Here is a 14,906-nt window from a genome sequence, read left to right on the forward strand (position 1 = left end):
AGTCGAAACCAGAACAGAGGTTTCATCAGTCCAAACTTATCCTCAATAAACCAGAAAGCTCTATATTAACTGAGCATGATCCTGAGGTCCTAGGTCGGTCGGTAGCCAAGCGGTTCGACGTGGGTGCTTTGTTCACTCACTCGAATTGACTGCCGTGTTGGTCGGTGGTTCAAGCCCTAGTCTGAACGATCGATTTTCATCTGCTTTCGTCCAACCCGTATTAGGAATCACACGTTAAAAGGTAAGACCTCGTTAATCCTTAGCTCGCACAAGTTTCGACTTCGTAGGGGTGCGACAGCTAATTGATGGAAACAGATTTTAAACAGATTTTTTTTAGAACCTGAATTTCGTAGAACCAGTACAAACCTAATAACAACTGTTACCATCAGTGCTTTACGGAACAAAAGATAATAAATATGGTTCTATTAAAGAAATCACAGAAGAGAAATGCAAGATTCATTTGATTTTTTTTTCAATTCTGAAGACAGGCAGATTTTAGCTTCCAAAATTTATGACTATGGAAGTCGATAAAAATTCGTGATTTCCCCCACAAAAAATTACTTTCGTTCACCTTTCGAATGTATTATTTGGTCTCCCTTTCTATGTAATCTGTTGAGGGTAATATTAATTTCTGGTAAGGGGTTGGACCAGAACTATTAATATTCCCTAAATTGTTCCAACTGAAAATAACAATGACGAGTCTCTTCGATTATACATATTATTTTCTGGATGGAACACATTGAGAGTGAGAAGTTTTCAAATTGACGCTATATGTTTGTAGACCGTTAAAGGGGAAAGTACTTTTTAAGTGAAGGTGTAATAATATCACAAATTACTCTATAACCTAATTAGACATCTAGATATTCCAAAACTCATAACATAAATCATCTACAACGGGCATCTGATATCATTCTTACAGGTTTTGAAGAAACTAGAAAAACAAGAATTTCTGAAACACTAAAACGATTTGAAAATAAATGAATATTTCACAGGTTACGTTGACTTATTTCGAAACGCATACCGAATTCATTGACAAAGCCATAAAATTGAAATAAATTAACTGATTGTTACTAATTTTATTGACAATTATCTATAAACTTTCCTGACAACCTTGCACAATGAGACTAATCGCTATTTTGAGTTAAAGATGAACAATGTGGGTATACAACACACCTTGTACCAGAAGAAGGAGAGTTTTGAAATTATTATTGAAGTTTAGAATTGCAGCTGAATGAAAAAACAACAATGACAAGATTAAATACATTTCAAAAAATATTTATGAAGCAGTCAAACGAAAAGTAGGAAAAAGTTGACGGATTGGATTTAATTTGAAATACATTTATGAAAAATAATAGCTTTCAAAGAATTCTTATCATAAATATTGGGTTTACCCAATACTGGTATTCTCAGTATAAAATATCATAGTTCCGCTCGAAATACGTATCGCGCACTACGTCCATTTTTTGGCCAACATAATCGTCCACCAGAGCAAATAATTCGATTAATTATGGAACGTTTTCGCATAACGTTTACTCTAAACCTAAACGACATTGCACAGAGCGTACATAAAAAGTCATTGCTGCTATAGAGCGTAGCGTAGGGGAAGACCCAAATCAGCCATCGTGCACAGGAATTGGATATGTGCGTGCTTACAAAATCCAACTCGTGCAAAAATTGAAGCCACACAGAAACCTAGCAAAGCGTAGATTCGGTGAATGGGCCCAAAACAAGATTGCCATTGATCCCGATTTTCATAAGCGAATTTTGTTTAGCGGTGAAGCTCACTTTTGATTGAATGGATACATCAATAAACAAAACTGCGGTATAAGTTATGATAATCTGCAAGTGTATGTTGAAACCACGTTACATCCAGAAAAACTGACTGGTGTGCTTTTTTAGCTGGTGGAATCACTGTAGCAGGGGAGCCCACGATGCAAAATGGGGATTTATTCAAGCGTCATTGAGACATATTAGGTTGCAAAGCTTAGATGATAAGAAGAAAAAAATGTTATATAATATATACCATTTCATCGGTGGGGGAAGCGGCTATAGACTTTTAAATATGTAAAAAAATAATGTTGCATGGACATACTCGAGCGCGTCAGATATTGATAGCATTAATGTCCTACGTATTTTTAATAATGTTGGTATGTTAATCTGATCGTTTGCATGATGTGGGTGGTTGTACGTAAGGGTTGAAAGTGAAAAGAAAAAAAATTTAATCGAGCGCGTCAGATTTTCTAAGGGGGTGTTAAGTGCAACAAAAAAAGCTCTCATTCAATAATCTGACGATTTCGATCTGACGCAAACTCGCGGCCATTATTATAATGTGCAAAAAAATTCGCCATTTTGAAATACTCAAGCGCGCCAGATTAAGATATATATGGTTCATCTTTATGTTTTAGACGTGCTGTCTCATACTCTGACGATTATCTAGAGGGATTCGCTTAATCTGACAAAAACAATATTTTTTAAATTTTTTTTAAATTTATTGAACTTAATTAATTGAGAAGCTCAGGAAATTGCATGCAAATAAATAAGTGTATGTTTTTTGAGTAGAATACTTGTATTTATAAGAAAATAAAAAAAATGCTTAAACAAATTTAATTTTTTATAATCAATTGATTAATTGATGAAGAAAAGAGAAATGAAACTTTCTATGTTTTTTACCACTTTTATTTGTAATTAACGTTACTGCAGTTTCGTCCTATAAGGACTTATATATTGTATAAGTTTGAAAATGTCCATATATATTGTATAAGTTTTAAAATGTCCTTATAGGACGAAACTGCAGTAACGTTAGTTGCAAATAAAAGTGGTAAAAAACATAGAAAGTTTAATTTCTCTTTTCTTCATTATGATTTCCTACCACGTAGTAAAGGCTACATCCATCAATTAATTGATTAATCAATAATCATCTCCATCTTCATCACGAACGAGTCTCTGTGATCAGCTGTGATGGCGTCATGGCAACAGAATTCAGAGTGGGGACGGAGCGAGAGAGTAATAGATAGAGAAAAAGTGAAAGAGGAATAGAAACTCGAAGAGGGAAATATAGGTATCACACAGCTGAACTCATTAAACTTTATCGACGAATTTTTGTTATTTCGGCTTGCGAAAATCGTCAGATTATATACTTTCCGTTACCCTTGAATTATTTCCTTAAAAAAAAAAGAAAAAAAAATTTAGCTACGCTCGAGAATGTCGAAATGACGTTATTTTTTTACAATTTTGCTGCCTCCCCTTTCTTTACGTCACCCTCAAATTGTCAGATTACTGGAATATACACTTTTTAGCACGTAATCAACCCATCTTACCTTAATCTGACGCGCTCGAGAATTTCTGATAATCAATTTTTTTTACTAATCTGATCCTTTATCCCTCACAGGCGGCCTCATATTTGGTGGAGGTACTTAACCGGGTTCGAAGTATCCCCCTGTATATTAATCCGCCGCGCTTTTGTAAATCCTGAAATCCCCGCTTGGGCTCCCCTATTACTGGTCCGTACTTGTTTGAAAACGATACTGGCCAGAACGTTACAGTCAATGGTAACCGCTATAGGGCCATGATTACTTACTTACTTTGGACCTCCAGATTAGACTACGTCCGAGCCAGCCGTGGCGGTCATATGCCACGTCATATGCGGTCATATGCCACGAATAAAGTAAATTCCATGTTAATTTTTGTGTTGAACCTTTCCGTTTGTCCTTTATTAAACTTCAATAGATTATTCTATTGATTCAGCTTCGTTTATTTTTCAGGTTGTGGAAGGTTCAATTCCCAAAAACCTGCAGTAAACATTGACTTCTCCACAAAACGAACACAGTTTTCACATGTATTTGGCATTTAGGTTGGGTTTATCAAAGCAGAATGCATTACATTGGAGTGTATATAAAACACTTTGCACCAGTAACTTTGCCGAACGATTATCGATATACTGAGTGGAGCATCGTGAAACGTATCGATGGCTTACTTGGTATTAAATGAGACCGAAAAAAATTACACCAAGAATTATACAATCATAACAATACACCTCAGTCACCCCTTTTTGTCCACCAAGTTTTTTGAAAATCCATCCTGTACAAAATGAGTGTTAATTTACTGCCAAATAAGGACTACTTCACCTTGATAAACTCAAGAACCAGTAATTTCCTTTAAGGACGCGGACAAGTTCAGAAGAATGATTCACGAGCCTCAAACAAAAGGAAAACAAATATCCCCACGCAGAAGTATATCGACGTTGCCTTATCAGGTGAGGTCATAACAACGGGTACTCAATAGTTTGTTTCACTTTTTGGATTTTTACGTACACAAACTCTTCTGGGAAATGATTTATTCAATATGAATATGAACGACTTGTTATTCGTTATAAATCATTACATAAATGAATATGCTATAAATGTTTCATTGTGAAAAAGATTGAAACCTCAAAAAGAAAGCATAATACTGTTTCTCGTTTGCAAAATTATTACCAGAGGTATACACGAAGCATGTATTTTCGATACAACAACATACGTTGTTGTCTAAGGTCGCTTTTCTTCAGTTACTGGGTCAATTTTGGTCTGCAAATGGCTAGTTCTTGTGAGCGACGCGAAATCGACTGCCTCGGATTCTCCTGCACACTCCACAGGCAGTGGCGATGTTTTCGGCAGATCTTGCGTTTCGTCGACGTAGGGGTGTTGGTTGATCGTTTAGTGAACCAGTGGTCTCAAATTTACCCAACACATTGTATATTGTCCTTTCGGTAGGACGATTATGACGACAGCAAAGTGGTCGAAGCGCGCGGTACGTTGCCCGAACAGAACACCCATTTTCATAAAACAATTTTATTATTTTCACGTGTAGATGAATGATATATCCATCCAATGTGATTTGACAGACTGAATAAATGACAACTAATTTGACAGATATAGCCTCAACAAGATGGTCATTATCAATTGTCAAAGTTCGGAAGTCCCTGTTGGAATAGATCTATATAGCGCAGAGTGGTATTGGATTGTGAATGCAATATTTTGAGCTCTGGTAATTGCAGAGAAAGATGAAGAATCTCTTTCAGCGGTAGGTGTCAAAACTGGGATTTCGTACAGACCGTCATCGGGACCCTTGTGTATCAAGGATCAAGAGGTGTGGCCTTCGTGAGGCAAGATAATTCACATACTAATATCCCTAGTTTACTCCCCAAGAGGTGTGGATTGCAAGGGATCTTTTTTATCCTATTTTTCATTCACATATTCTAAGGCAAATTAGTCCCTTGTTAGGATAAAAAATACGGTGCTAGTGAAAAATTCTCTATCGTTGTATTTTGATTCTAAAGCATGAACGTCGCTTTAAACGTATATATTTTTGTAGTCTTTGGAACTAGTGTTGAACGCTTACTTATACACACTTGGACCGAGTTTATCCTGACAGACGATTTTAAATTGTTTTCTGGGTTAATTAAAGTAGTAACTAATTGGTTTCTAAGGCGGCCGTTCATTAAATCGATACGTAATTGCCCTATTAAGAGCAAGCTTAAGAAATGAAGACTACGAAGAATGTATGATGAACATTCATCCTGAGATGGGTCAAGAACCGAACATCGGACGAAAAATTATACATTCCGCAAATATCAATATAAAACATCAACGAAATGAGCGCATCAATATTCTTGTAGGCATTGCCAGATGCATTCAAACGAAATTGAATGCCTAAGAATGGCATCGATACTGGTCTGGGAATGCTGAGAAAAACTGAGGTAACTGGCGACCAACTGACTTTAGTAAGAAATAACAGATAACGAAAATGCCGATGCGTGTCCAGGATCATACTGTTTCAACAGATCGGATCCTTTCGGAATAAACATAGGAGTTTTCACTGGACTCTGTCTTATTACAAGAAAACGGGTTTTCATAACGGAGACCTGAGCTTCAGACAATCCAGCAAATTGACAGAGATTGTTCATCACAGTAAACAATTAATTTAGGTCCGACCAAAACCCAGACAATGTGACACACATACAATCTGATTCAAGGGAAAAGTTATTAGAATGGATGTCAAGAAAATATTGGAGGAATCAAAAAAAAGTCTGAGACACTGCAGTGTTGTTTCCACCAGAAAAATCATTGTCATCTTCCAATCCACTGCACTGATTCGAATAGTTTTAGGTAGAAATAATATTTTATTCTACAGTCACTGATATGACAGTTAACCAAACACAAATATACTATCATTCGGACCAACTGAAGAGGAATCAACTTTTGTAAAAGAAAAACCTCGATTTCATAGAAGGGTAACTGTTTCCATTGAATGAGTGGTGAAATAAAAATAGACTCTCAGATCAAAATATATAATGCAACAAAATAAAAAAAAATGAAAAATGTAAACATTAAAAGTTTATAGTCATCAATATCAACTAATCTCAACACATAGGCTGAAAAGTCCCTGGCTCAAAGGAGAAATTTTTTTTCTGCTCAATTCAATCTCCATCAAGAACCACACAATGATTCTAGCGCCGCTCTAACATTTCAATACCACTTCTGTAGAACGATTTATCTTTTGCCTGTGAGCAATTTTTTGAGGTAGAAAGTCTACAGTCTTTAGACCCACAACCACCTATATTGTATTCGTTGATGAAATTACACAAAGATAAGTACCCGATAAGACCGGTAATTACTTTCGTCACAGTTCCTTCAGTTAAAACATCCGAAAAACTCATTGCAATCATTCAAAACCACACCAATTTCAAATCAAAATTCAGTTGTTTGAGGAATTCATACTATTTGATCAATGAAATTCAATATATTACACTCCTAATGCCAAATTGATTTCATTCGATGTAAAGAATCTGAATCTATTGGACAAAAAGTCTATCAATCCGGTAGTGAAAATTGAAATATTAGACTTGCTTATTGTGTGTTTACCACAGAATTACTTCCAATTCATTGAAACTTTTTACTCATCCTGCAAAGGTCTCATAATGGGATACCCACTTAGTCCTATTCGGCAGAGATTTTCATGGACAATTTAGAGAGAAAAATACACAGTTACCCACTGGTAAGAAGTTTCGTGTATTGGTATAGATATGTGGATGATATCCTGGTATGTTTCACAGAAACGAACAGACACTTAACTAACTTTTTGAATTTCATCAATTCTCTCCACCCTTCTATCACATTCACAATGGAGATGGAACAGGACGACTCTATACATTTTTTGGACTTGACAATAACAAATGTTAACAACAAACATGATTTTTCAATTTATCGTAAACCAGCACATACAGATATTATCATTCATAAGTCGTCCACATCAGCACAAGGTAACAGCTTTCAACAGTATGATCCACAGACTGATAAATGTACCCTTGTCAGAGACAAGCAAATAGTCGTCAACAATGATTACGATAACGATCTTATACATTCTTTATTATCAAAAAACTTTGGAAGAAGTTTCCCCAATCCGAAAAGAAGGAGGATAAAAGTTATAGAACCTTAACCTACCTAGGCCAACTCACTACAAATATTTCAGATTTCCTGCACAGCAAAGGTGTAAATATTGCTTTCAAAACCAACAACAACTTAGACATGCACATCAAGAATAACAAAGATAAAAGTTCGGTTTCAGAAAAATCAGGAGTGTATAAAGTATCGTGTGGGTCATGTCCAATGATTTATATAGGTCAAACTGGAAGAGCGTTCAAAGCCCGCATGAAGGAACACAAATATAGTTTCCAGAATGGAAAAATAAATTCCATATATGCCACTCATTTAATCACAGAGGGACATGAGTTCAACCATGAATACAAGCCCCTCCATTTCCAGAAGAAAGGTTTGAAATTCAACCTGTTAGAGAGTATGGAAATAAACAAATTAAAACACTCTCAATATGAACGATCAAACTGAATTGAATAATTCGCTATTATTGAATCTGTTTATTTCCAAGTAAAAATAGGTATATTTACAAGTATACTTTGAAAAATTTATTGATTATAGTTATTGAATTCATAACTGACCTTTTCAGGTAGATTCATTCATTGGGCAGACGAGTAGGTTACAGTATAAAATGGTTGTGACTTAGAAGTAAATATTAGTTTATGGTTGAAAAAGCTATTACATAGAGAAACACGTGTCGCGGTTTTTGTAAAACCCTTTATAGTGAAAATCAAACACTATGGCATTAACATTGAAAAGTAAAATAAAGAACAAAATCCCGAATCATAGTTATGTGGTATCACATCATCACAGTCATTAGCGGTCAGTATAAAGTGTTTAGGAGAAACAAAATATAAAAAACAATGCGTGTGAGGTTTTTGACTGATTTGTCAGAAATTAATATAAATAGATTGACAAAACTTCTCAAATATATTTCTATTGCAGAAGTTATTAGTAGTTATTTGCTACAGTTACAAAAGCATTGTTGATAAAATTAAAAATCATTTAACGTGGAAATGCTCGGACCAGTTGACTTAAGACGCGTTTTGCCATACAATTGCTTCTTCGGGAGTGTCTTTACCATTGTATGGCGAAACACGTGTTGCGTTTTTGTAAAACTGTTAAGTGAAAATCTCACAATAAAGTGTTTTTTGAATACTTTAGTAATGGATTTTCATCAAGTATCGACAATTTCATCATATATCTAGCTGTATAAGTCATGGGAGACTAAGAAAAAACACTTTTACAAATTAACTATTTGCTATCGGGAATACTGATACACAAAATATAATAATCCAGATAAGCAGTTGTATATGTGAAGAAATGCAAAAGAGAATAGTTACATGTAAATAAACCTCTTGAAAGGAATCTGTATTTCAATAGGCGGAATGTTCTAGACACTCAGACGTAATTTATTCAATAATGTGAGAGTGAAGCCAAAAAGAAAAAATCTTTGTTAATGTAAACAATGTTAAGGTTACGAATATTGAGTTGAGCTGACACATTGTTGATATTCTTAGCAAACAATACGTAATGACAATAAACAAACTTCACCGGTACTAAAGATCGATGACGTTATGGCTGTAATAAATGTTGAGAAAATAAATTGCTAATACCGTGTATGGATATTATGAGTTATTTAAGTAGTTCCCGCATCTCTCAGTTTATCTAGCAGCAGCACTAATTTTTTTATAAACGTTGACTTCATTTCTTGCACTGAACGCTTGCGTTTCACGGTTTAATAGTTTTTTCAATTACAGGTAAATAATGAGATCAAAATTGTGATAGATTAGTCGAAAACTGGTGATTTCCATTGAATGAATTCCCACACTGATTTCTATAAATAAATCGACACTGGAAGCATTACTTTCTAATAACTGAAAAGTGTTATTAAATTTCCACAAAGTTTTTATTTAATGAACCTTGCATATACAATGTGCGGCATCGAAAACGAAATAGGTAGAGAATTTTCAAGACACCTTTCTCAACAATTTGAATTGGCAATAAACCACAGTAAGAAATTTTGATATTTCAGAGGTATTTTTCAAAAACTATTTTCAGGTAAAATTATTCTCAAAAACGCAATGTAGTCAGCGATAAAATGTTATATGAAACTCGTTGATATTTCGAGATTATAGATCTATTGTATATTTCTATTTGTTAGCATACCCTAGGGCTGGATCAATTCGGTCGTTTTGTTAACTGTATATTCTGATTCGTTTCCAAAACTGAGCCAATAAAAATAGCAATCACAATTTTTTTTAATCAACTCCCAAACCTAACATAATAACATGGTGACTTGTTATTGAATCAACTCAAATAAGGAAAAGCAATCTTCACAATCCCACATGATAATTATCATATTGTATATTAGTAATTTATTGCGTTTAAGAATTATTTTCTTGGTTTATAAAAAACTCCGTTGCTTTATTAATTCAACAGTTTCAGATGTAGATATATTTTTAATGTCAGTGTATTTAGTGACTTGTTTATTATCCATTTTTTTATTAATTACATTTTTTTCACATAAAAGCACTGTTGAACTACACATTAATTCAATTCAGAATTGTCACTTGTATTTTTCTGGAGAGAGGAACACAATTCCAAAAACAAAAATAATGATCGATTTATAGTAATTTTTGGAAATATTAATTGACGATAAACTACTCAAAAGGACCTCCACGGACTTCCTACTTTCGAAATCATTACCATATACAATTCCTATTTTTACATAAACCAAAAGACTGGTGAACAGGTTTTTGAGTGAAAATATTTTCAATGAAAGGAATTTGGAGAAATCTGGAGTTTATAAGCTCAAGTGTCCGGAGTGTTATAGTGTTTATGTTGGAGAATGTGGGCGAAATTTCCAAAAACGGGTTCTTCAGACTAGGAAAAAATGATTCGACGTTTTCAAACCATTCCTTGGCAGGCAACTACAAGTTCTCGAATCTAAACGATACGGAAATTTTGCACTATGCAAGGAAGGGCTACAAACTCAATTATTTAAAATCCTTGGAAATTCACAAACATTAACAGTGCCTGTTAAATGATCAAATCGATTTAGTTTACTCAACGGTTTTCAAATTAGCACATCCGCATTGTGAATTGTAAATTCAGGTATTCAATCAAGCCAAGTACCTCTATTATTACCTACAGGGGTGCTATATAAAGGATAATGTAATAAACCAATGTTAGTTTTATGTATAAGTTTGAAAATGTCCTTATAGGACGAAACTGCAGTAACGTTAGTTACAAATAAAAGTGGTAAAAAACAAAGAAAGTTTCAACTCTCTTTTCTTCATTATGATTTCCTACCACGTAGTAACGGCATCCATCAATTCAGTGAAAAGAATTTCAATGAAATCTAAAGATTTTAGATAGTGATCCAGCTGACCACTCTACGCAAAATATCACAAAACATACTGCAAGGTCTTTATTTTCCTGAAAATTCTAGCGTTCTTCGGAACAATTATTGCAATTTTCAGCGATTTCTGTACGATCCAAAATGTTAAAATTGAATTTTCTCAGCAAACTTACTCCGCTGAATAACAAAGTTACCAAATGTTGACCCTTTTCTAGTTTTATAGAATTTTAAAGAAGAACTACATGCAGAGTTATGTGGTGTGGAAATAACTGGTAATAATTTAGTTATAATAATCTTTTACAGGATTGGTCAGAACATGTTTTCACATGATCTTGAGGAGTTGCTGATCCAAAATTTGTGACAACCTTCAATTCAAGATCTTGTGTGCCATGATCGGATCCCTTAAGGAATATAAGCAACCTGCAGCCATGTTGTGGGACCTCAGTGAGGCCTTCGACAGTGTCTCCCAAAATATTTCAATGGAAAAGTTGAAATTTTACAGAATACGTGACCCACCTCTATCACGTTTCTCATCCTATCTGAAGGATCGGAAACACTGTGTTTCTTTTGAAAATACTCTCGCTAAATCGCTAATTTTGACCAGCGGAGTGCCTCAAGGGTCAAGTTCGGAGCCGCTATTTTTAATTTGAGAAAGCTGTTGTATAGCGAAACACGTATCGCGGTTTTTGTAAAACCCTTTATAGTGAAAATCATTCAATAAACTGTATTAATTACTTTTTGAACAGGTCTAGTGCAAATAATCGCAGCAAGACTCTATAAAAGCTTCCTAGCCTTCAACTTTTTCATCGTTTTTATAAATTGAGGGAGAAAATTATTGTAAAAATTCATATCATATGAAAATCAAGTGACCAGTATGGGATTTTTTTTTCAAAAGACGCATGCTTTATAAGATATATGGAGGTAATTTGCAAAGTGATATTTTATTATTGAACATATTACGTTATGAATATCTTGACAACTAACTAATGAATATAAAAAAGTATATATTTGTTTTATAGTCAAAAAAACTTCAAGTAAAACCATACGAGCATTCAAAATTCTGATGTTACGTTCATCCTAAACTGTGCATTTTGTATAAAACTGGCACTTTTCGAAATCAGTCACTCAGAAACGGCAATACATATCTCTCCATACTTTAACTCTATGTGAAATAATTTCACCTTGGCAGAACAAATTTTCTACAAAATAAAAAAAAAATATTCGGATTAGCATACTGATTTTCTACTGACATTTCTTTCAAAGAGAAAAATTTATCAGTATTGCAATATACTACTATACTTCAATACTTTCTACATCAACTTTCATTATATTAGGATTGTGTAATGTTGCGAATTAAAAAATATTCACACAAAACCCTGTTTCCTACAAAAACGGATTTTCAAACAATACCTAAAAGTAAAACTCCAGATGATTGACATTAGAAAACATCATTGACAGAAAATATCTATCCCAGAATATTCGCAATTTTGGTCCCAAATAATTATCTTCTCTAATATTGCAGCTTACTTCTTATTTATACATACATGAGTCACCTATACAATGTGTCCAAGATAAGGAGGGTCAGCATTGGAAAATCGAAAACTTTGAGAGATACACTCTCGTTAAATTAGGAATGAGTAGTCCGTTACAGAGATCATTTAAATGACATTATAAAATGTATATGTATTAATCAAACGATCATGGTGATACATCCTTAAGTCTTCGTCAAAAAAGCTACATTATACCGGATGATTTTTTCCAGTTCATATAAAAATTACAATTGGTGATGATTTCTCGCGAACGAAACGTCGAATGAACGGATTTGTGAACAGCTTGAAAAGTGTTAAGGAAAACCAGCTCTTTTAAAAAACTTTTTCCTAATTTAACCGACATTCTATCTTTCTCGGTTTGCGATTTTTCCATGCTGATCCTCATCTTGAACAGAGTTTAAATCTTCAACTTCAAAACGATCGTAGAAAACAATATAGTAACGCAAAATACCGGTGCGGTGGAGTGTCTGGAAGGGTGTGGAACATATAAAAAAATATTTGCAGAAAAAATTCCGTAACGAAAATTCCATCTTGATTTTTTGGCACTTCCAGATAAAATATAATCAAGAGTTTTAGCAAAACTCATTGTGATTTACTAATGAAGATAAGCAACAGTTACTACTGAACTATTTCATTTTTTCTAAAAGAAAAAAACTGTGGAGCCCAGACAATAATTACATAACATTAATTTATTCAACAGTTAATAAAACTGCAACACATGTTTCACTATAAAATAGTTTTTTCAGGTGTATTCAATGCAGTTAGTTTATCATACAGTTTTATCAAGTATCGGCCAATTCTATCACTTATAATACAATGCATCAACAGTTAGGTTAGGTTCAAAGTGAGTGGGTCTATTACATTCTCCACCGCAACCCGCAAGGGTTTATTGTGGTTCACGCCTATTCAAACTCGATCAAATAAACCCATCTTCTTAAAGAAGCCGATTAGTTTGTATGGTGAGTGGTCTTTCAGGTCAGATGCTGAGATTACGGCTCTGTCAAACTCTAAGAACCTGATTCAGTCCCAGCGGGTTCGGCACAAAGTATGTGCTCTGCTGTTTCATCATTTTCCAAACAGAGGTGCATCGACAGTTTCAAAATCTCAAATCTGAAGATGGAATCATTTTAGTGAATCTCTTTTATTACATCAGTTGAGCTAAGGGATGATGATCCAAAAATCATAGATCTAATTATCGTCGAATAACAGCCACAGAGGGAGATCACTTTGAAAGGCGATGTGAGGAAATTGTTTCCTCTACCAAACTGTGACCGATGCCTTCATTAAAAAGACTGACTGAGTTTAGGTCATTCGTTTTCCTAATATATTTAATACTAGTTTCGAATCAGTTTGTTTCAAATTCTTATCTTCACCAGGAACACAAACTTCAAATGTAGCATCTGGTTCATTATCTTCAAAGGTTTTGAGAGATCAAACTCCATTCCGCTTTGATTTACGATAGTAATTAATTGTCAGCTGACGAACTGCTGACGAACAAAAAAATCAACATAAGTATTTTTGCGATTTGGCACTGTTCAAGTACTTTTCTAAGTTCTTTGTATCAATTCCAACATGTTTGTATCCCTTATTTTTTGTATCTGTTATTGTCAATATTTTATAGTTCAATCCTGAGTGAGTGGACTTTGCTAGCCGAAGAAACTAATTTTTTGGAGTTTGAAATACAATAACAATAGACAAATACAATAAACAACAGGCAACGATATTTCCCTTTACGAAGACGCCATCTGTCGGATAGACAGAAGACTTAATCCACGAATATCAAAGATGAACGAGGATCCTCAAGGCAGTCAGCAGTGAAGCCAAGCTTCAAAATCATAAGATCTTTGGCGTGTCGACACAGCGCTATTTGGATCGCGAATGTTAGTTGCCTTGGAGTGAAAGCTGCAGTGAAAGACAGAAACCAAATTTCGATTTGCGGTCGATGTCGAAGTTCGGCTTTGCCACTTACCGCCTTGGGAAGCCTTATTGGTTTTCGATCCCACAGATGACGTCTTCCTGAGGGGAGACGCCATCGCCTCCATTCACTCAGCTTTTCCTGTAGGGACAGTTGAGTCCAGTCTAACACCATTGATAAGACCTAAGGTGGGTTGGAATAACGTTGTCTGATGTTGGATCATGAATGCTTTGTTCGTAAGCACTGGTTTCATTCAGTTGCTTTGCAGAGAAAGACAGATGACGAATCTCTTTCTGTGGTCCATGTCAAAGCCTGGCTTTGTAACTGCTTCTTGGGGAGCTACTTCGACATTCGTGAATTGAGTCTTCTGTGGATTCCATGGATTGCGTTTACGCGAAGGGAAATGTCATTACATCTACCTATGTCAAATATTATCTGTTCCAACATTCACTATATCATCGATACTTTTAAATGTATGAATGTGGTCCCAGTCAATACAATGATATAGTAGAATTGAGTGGAGTATTCTTCATCAATTTTTTCCACTTTGGTCGACTCAAGTCCACTAATTTCATGATGCATTAACGCATATCCTACTTCGTGAGGTGGCCGTTTGAAACTTGTGTTATTTATACGTAATACAACTTGATTGATTGATATCGCCCTGG

The 14,906-nt window shown here is 34.7% G+C and overlaps 1 protein-coding gene across 4 annotated transcripts in view; it reads right to left on the reverse strand.

Annotated features, from left to right (window-relative positions):
* The window catches only part of LOC111511365 (WD repeat-containing protein 47), a 136,465-nt gene that overhangs the window by 35,654 nt on the left and 85,905 nt on the right, over positions 1–14,906 (reverse strand). The gene's annotated exons all lie outside the window — the stretch shown is intronic.

The sequence above is a fragment of the Leptinotarsa decemlineata genome, unplaced genomic scaffold (genome assembly GCF_025532065.1).
Source record: "Leptinotarsa decemlineata unplaced genomic scaffold, Ldec_3_MD MMD2_tig00000133_RagTag_RagTag, whole genome shotgun sequence".
Lineage (NCBI taxonomy): Eukaryota > Metazoa > Arthropoda > Insecta > Coleoptera > Chrysomelidae > Leptinotarsa > Leptinotarsa decemlineata.